The sequence below is a fragment of the Muscardinus avellanarius genome (assembly GCF_963383645.1).
Source record: "Muscardinus avellanarius genome assembly, chromosome: 7".
Taxonomy (NCBI): Eukaryota; Metazoa; Chordata; class Mammalia; order Rodentia; family Gliridae; genus Muscardinus; species Muscardinus avellanarius.
This window is the reverse complement of record NC_137793.1, coordinates 78844596-78851331: the sequence shown is the minus strand read 5'-3', so window position 1 is coordinate 78851331 and position 6736 is coordinate 78844596.

The following is a 6736-nucleotide window of genomic DNA, read 5'->3' as shown; positions in this document are numbered from 1 at the left end:
TGCTGGCCAAGCAATGTATCTGAGTCCCAGGTACCTCTGCAGCTTGGGAATCCTGGTGGCAGCTCCACGCCCCCAGCCAGCCCTGGGGCTTCGAGGCCTGGAAAGGGCAGGCCTACCATGTTGAGGTGGGAAGACTGCCAGGCGGTAAGTTGGGAGCTGAGGTCGGAGGAGCTGCTCTAGGCTGGAGCCTCCCATCCCCAGCTTGGCGGAGTAGACTTCTGACAGCGCCTTTCTGTTCTTCCTCCCTTGTTGCTCCCCTGGGCAAGAAGCCCCCTGGCATCTCCCCAGCCTCCTTTCCTCTCCAGGCCTCTGTGTGGGAGGCAGCCGGCCAACGGGAAGGCCCAGGAGCCCAGGTAGGGGATGGACAGGGCTGGGCTGGCCTCTGCAGACTGGCACCAGGGCACATCTCTGTGGAGTGAGGCTGGGAGCTTGCTGAAGACAGAGCTGGTAGCCTCTCCCTCAGCAGCCCTTTCTTACAGGGCTCCCCCACTCAAGGTGACAGATAGACAAAAGAGTTAATGGCTCCAAGCAGAAGATGCTGCCAGTGGCGTCTTTGCCAAGATAGGTTTTGGCAGCTGAGGTGGCCCTGGGCCACACCCAGCGTGTTGTGGATTTTGCCATCTCAAGTTGTGAGTTTTGTGTGGTTTTCCCTAAGAAACCACAGCCTATGTAACTGGCCTGGGATTTTCCCAAACTACTGTATAGTCTTGGGTCAGAGAAGTCCCCTGACATGGGGACCATGTGCCCTGGTCCCTGAGAAAGTAATCGCGGGGTGCAGCTCTTGGGGCTGTGCTCCAAGGAGCAGGCCCATCTCTGCAGCTGGGCCAAGTAGGGAGATTTCGGCTGTGGCTCCCTCTGCCCCAGCAGCTCATCTCTTCCCACATTGGGAAAGCAGCCAAGGCCAGGCCTGCACCTGCCTGCGGGAGGACCCTGGCTAAGCAAAGGCTCTCCCTTACCTCCATGAGGACCTGGCTGGGGGAAAGGCTCCCAGACCATGTAGCTGGGTTTAGGAGGTAGAGCTCAGCTAGCTATAGCCCGCATCTCAGCTCAGCCACTTCCTCTGCATGACATCGGGCAAGCCACCTGGCCTGGCTAGGTCTCAGCCTTGTCATCTGAGAACCGGGGATAGCAGTATTGACTTGCAAGGACTGGCTAAGACAATGTCTATTAAGCAGCTCTGAGGGCCTCACCTACAGGAGACCGTCAATACAATGTTGCTGTATTGTTATTCCTATCCCTTCCCCCTGGGCTTCAGGAAGTTTCTGGCAGGCTGATTACAACACAGCATACAGACCTCTGCAAACACAGGATATGTTTAAGACTTGCTTTATCAGCCTGGAGTGAGGCCCCAGGAGCCCCTCTTGGGGCCTCTGAGGGAGAGCCTTGTCCCCTGCAAGAGGCCTCGTAACCCTGCCCCATGGGAGTTGCAAGTTGTCCAGACCTATTCAGGCCAACAAGGACACTGGCCCGCACTACCCTGCCTCTTCCAATGCAAACTCTCCATCTCTCCTGCCATCTGGGAGACACAGCTGTCCTGCACCCGCACTCCTGCTTCCGAAAGACAAAGAGCTGCGTCTGCTTATTTCAAGACAATCAAGGGTTCAAAGGCACATGCTTTATTTGAACCAGCAACAGTCTATAGCTTAGTGGTTTGGAGATGACACTGTGCGGTGGAAAGTGCTGAGAGGATGGAAATGTCCTGTGCATGCCCAGCCCAGCACAGTGACCACAAGCCATATCCAGTCACCGGCACTTGAGGTGTGGCCAGTGTGGCCAAAGAACTGAATATTTTTTTTGTGTGTGTGTGGTATTGGGGAAAGAACCTAGGGGCACTCTACCTCTGAGTTACACCCTGAGCCCTAATTTTTTTTTTTCTTTATTTGGAAACAGAGTCTCACTGAGTTGCAAAGGGCCTCACTAAGTAGCTGAGGCTGGCTTCCAAACACGATCCTCCTGTTTCAGTCTCCCAAATGCTGGGATTACAAGCGTGGGCCGCCATGCCAGGCTTCAGGGAACTGTATTTTAACTTTAAACAGCCTCGTGTAGTCAGGGGCTGTGGTACTGAGCAGTCATATTCTGCGCATTGGCTCTGGGTCACCCTTTGGCTGGGTGTGATATTGACCGTTCTAGGGCTTTTCTCTTCTCATCTGTGTAATGGAGATCATAATGATGCCTGTCTCATAGAACCGACTTGAGGATTAAATAAGTAAAGAAATGTAGGCACTAGCCCAGTAAAAACTCAGTAATGACCAGCTATTATTGTTGATCTTTACAATCTCTAAGTTTCAGGGTCTTGCTGATTTAGGCACCAAATATCTGACATGACAATCCTTCTGACAATCCTTTCAGATGCCAAGGATATAAAAATGAGTCTTTCATGATTTTCCGTTATATAGATACACTACCTTTTATTTATCCACCCATCTGTAGGTGAACATGGAACTTGTTTCCATGTTTTGGTTAGTATGAACGGTGCTGCAAATGCCAGTCTGTGTACAAGTTTTGTGTGCAAACAGCTGTGTTTTAGTGCAGCATTCTCTCTGCTGTGTCCCAAACATCTGACACTAAAAACCTAGAAGAAAGAGGATTTTATGGGGCAGGGGGGTACAGTTGTGGGGATTTTAGTTCATGTTCAGCCAGCTTCCAAGCAGGAGCTGTGGCTGCAAGTCCTCACAGCATTGTGGGAGAGAGCAGAGAGTGAGAGCTCATTGACAGCTCAGAGAGGCAGCAGAAAAGAGCTACATCCCCAGGGACCCACCCCAGCCACGTGCCATTTTTGAACATGCTGCATAGCTTGACACATGAATTTTAGGAGATATTTAATTTCTATGGTACTCGGGATTAAACCCAGGGGTGTTCTACCTCTGAACTAAACTACACCCCCGGGGTTATTCTATTTGTTATTTTGAAACAAGGTCTCACTAAATTGCTGAGGTTGGCCTCAGACCTGGGATTCAGCCTCCAAAATGCTGGGATTACAGGTATATGCTACCACATTTGGCTTTGGGAAACATAAATTCAACCCATAACAGTCTGTTCTCATTTATGCTAGGAGTGGATTCGTTAAGTAGGATGTGGACATCTTTGGGGCTGGTTATTCTGCCTTAATTCAAAGTTTTGAAAGAATATTTTCTAGGGATCTCTGCCTAAATGAGGGAAACTAGCAGGTAGTCAAGCTCTGTTGTAGAATCACAGGTGAGTTCAAGAAGGACTCTTAAAGAAAACAATGTTACATTTCCCTGTTCAAGTACTTTCATAGCCCCCAAACCCACCACCGCTTGCTCTTGCCTCTGAAACATTTAGTAGCTTCCTTTGCTGCTGTAGAAAACGGCCACAAACTTAGGGCCTTAAAAACTTGTTCATTATGATATAGCTCTGGGAAGCAGATGTCTAAAACAGCCTTCACTGGGCTAAACGCAAGGTGTCAACAGTGCTTGGTTCCTTCTGGAGTCAGTAGGGAAGAATATGTTTCTCTTCTAGCTTCCAGGCTGCCTGCATCGCTCAGCTCACGGCCCCTTCCTTCTGCATCTTCAGGGCTGAGGAGCACCTTGAAATCTCTCTCCCTAACTTCTTTTTGTTTTCACCTTTACATCTCTGTCTCTGAGCCTCCTGCCTTCCTATTTCAAAACCCTGGTAACTACAGGGAACCATCCAGGTTGTCTTCCCATCTCAAAATCCTTACTTTATTTTTTATTTTGGCACTAAGAATTGAGTCCAGGGACATTCTAGCTCTAAGCTACACCCCTAATTTAGCCACACCTGCAAAGCCCCTTTTACCATTTATCACCCCCCTTTTTTTTGGTGGTACTGGGGTTCCTGAAAGCCCTTCTACCTCCGGGCTACACTCCCAGACCTATTTTTATATTTTTATTTGGAAACAGAGTCTCATAAGTCAGCGCTGCTGGCTTTGAACCTGCAGAATCCTCCTGTCTCCACCTCCCAAGTGCGGGGATTACAAGCATGCGCCACCATGCCCAGCATTACCATTTACCCCCCCCCCCTTTTTGTGGTACTGGGGTTGCTGGAAGCCCTTCTACCGCCGGGCTACACTCCCAGACCTATTTTATGCTTTTTATTTGGAAACAGGGTCTCTTAAAGTCAGCGTGGCTGGCTTCAAACCTGCGCGATCCTCCTGTCTCCGCCTCCCAAGTGCGGGGATTACAAGCGCGCGCCACCACGCCCAGCACCATTTACCCCTTTTAAGGGACATTTTTACAGATTCTGCAGATTAGGACATGAATATCTTTCTGTTTGTTTTTAGTGGCTTTATTGAGATGTAATTCACATCATAAAAGATGTCACCTATTTTAAAAACACAATTCAATGGTTTTTAGTGTATTCACAGTTAACCATCACCATTTAATTTTACAAATTAACCATCACCAGTTAATTTTAGAACATTTTCATTACCTTAAGAAGAAACATAGAGCCGGGTGTGGTGGCTCACGCTCGTAATCCTAGCATTCGGGAGGCTGAGGCTGGAGGATCGTGGTTCTCGGACAGCTTCAGCTACTTAGTGAGGCCCTCCGCAACTTAGTGAGACCCTGTTTCAAATAAAGAATAAAAAATAGGGCAGGGGGTGTAGCTCAGAGGTCGAATGTCCCTGGGCTCCATCTCCAGATCCGGGAGGAGGAGGAGGAAGAGAAACAGCCAGGCATGATGGTGTACACATCTAATACTAGGACTTGAGAGGCTGACACAGGAGGATGGCAGGTTTGAGGCCAGTCTCAACAACATAGTGAGATTCACAGTAACTTAGTGAGAACCTATTTCAAAATTTAAAAAATAAAATATAAGACAGGTGTGGTGGTGCACTCTCATAATCCCAGTACTTGGAAGGCTGAGACAGGAGGATCACAGGTTTGAAGATGGCCTCAGAAAAGCCCTCAGCAACCTAGTGAAGCCCTGTTTAAAAAAAAAAAATAGGGCTGGAGGTGTAGCTCAGAAGTAGAATGCTCCTGGCTCAACCTCAGTACCACAAAAAAAAAAAAAAAAAAAAAAAAAAAAAAAATAGGGCCTAGGGTGTGTGGCTCAAAGGTTATAATTCCCTGAGCTTAATCATCAGCACTACAAAAAAAGAAAAAGGAGAAAAAGAAGGAGGAGGAGGAGAAGGAGGAGGAGGAGCAGGAGGAGGAGGAGGAGGAGGAGCAGGAGGAGGAGGAGGAGCAGAAGGAGGAGGAGGAGCAGGAGGAGGAGGAGGAGCAAGAGGAGGAGGAGGAGCAGGAGGAGGAGGAGGAAGAGGAGCAGAAGGAGGAGGAGGAGCAGAAGGAGGAGGAGGAGCAGGAGGAGGAGGAGGAGGAGGAGGAAACTTGTATACTTTGCCTCTCATTATTTTTTTTTTTTAATTTTGTGGTACTGCAGATGGAACCCAGGGGCATTCTACCTCCGAGCTACACCCCAGCCCTATTTTCTATTCTTTATTTTGAAATAGGGTCTCACTGAGTTGCAGAGGGCCTCACTAAGTAGCTGAGGCTGGCCACGAACAGGAATCCCCCTGTCTCAGCCTCCTGAACTCTGGGATTACAAGTGTGCACCACCACGCCCGGCCATTTTTATCCCCTGTCTTAGCAACCGTTAAGCCATTTTCACTCTATACAGATTTCTCAGTTTTGTAATTTCATGGCAATGGAATCATGCAATGTGTAGTGTTTTGCATCTGACTTCCACTTAGCGTGTTTTAATGCTTTCCCTATGGTGTAGCATGTGTCAATAGTTCACTTCTCTGTGCTGCCAAACAATTTTCCATCGTATGGATATACCACATTGTGTGTCCATTCATCTGTTGATGGGCATGTGAGCTGTTACCACATTTTGGTGAGTATGAGTGATGCCGGATGCAAATGTGTGTCCAAGTTTTTGTATAAACATCTATTTCCATTTCTGTTAGATATATACCTGAGAGTGGAATGGCCAGGTAGGATGTGGACAGACATATTTGGTGGAGGATTATTATGTCTTACTTCAAACTCTTGAAAGAATCTGCTAACAAATTCATTCACTTGAGTTAGGCGTGCAGCCACTGCAGCACGAAAAGGCAAATTCATAGGCATACAGAGCGGATGAGATGGGACAGTGCTAGTGACACCTACAACAAGTCAGCCATCGCAACCCTGCGCACACCTCCCTCCCCCCGCAATGGTTAAGAGCTGTCAAGTGGCTACATCCTTTTCCCCTTAAAGTATCTGCAATGAATCCTTTCTTATAATCCTTTGAATTATAAACCTCTCCTTCTGGTTTGAACGGGTCCCTGCTCCTCACTTAAGGTACTAGTAATATGTACCTCGCAAGACAGATCTGAGGATTTCTTCAAGGCTCGATGAGGACTTATATGGAAATGATGAATATGGAGTAGGAACTTGGCAAATATGGCTAAATCTAAATCCCCTGTATATTTTTTTCCATAGATGAAGTTAAGAGGGAGACCCAGGTTGAGTTCAGGCTCTGTTCAAGCTGGATCCATTCCTGGGGAGCCCACACAGCCTCCAGCAGTGTCAACCCCAACAAAATTGGATGCAGGAGGTGGTGGGCGCATCCGGAGGTGACAGGAGCTGCCCATCGGGGGCCCTGGAAGGGCAGATGGGAGAGCGGGTGGGGAGTAGTGTGGGACACTTATGGGATACACCTGGGACTTCCAGGAGCTCTACAGAGAGCCACGTAGGTGTCTAGCCAGGTGGGAGGGCAGAAGCTGGGGTGACAGGGACAGTCACAGTGCAGCTCTCCACAGCCCATGAGGCTC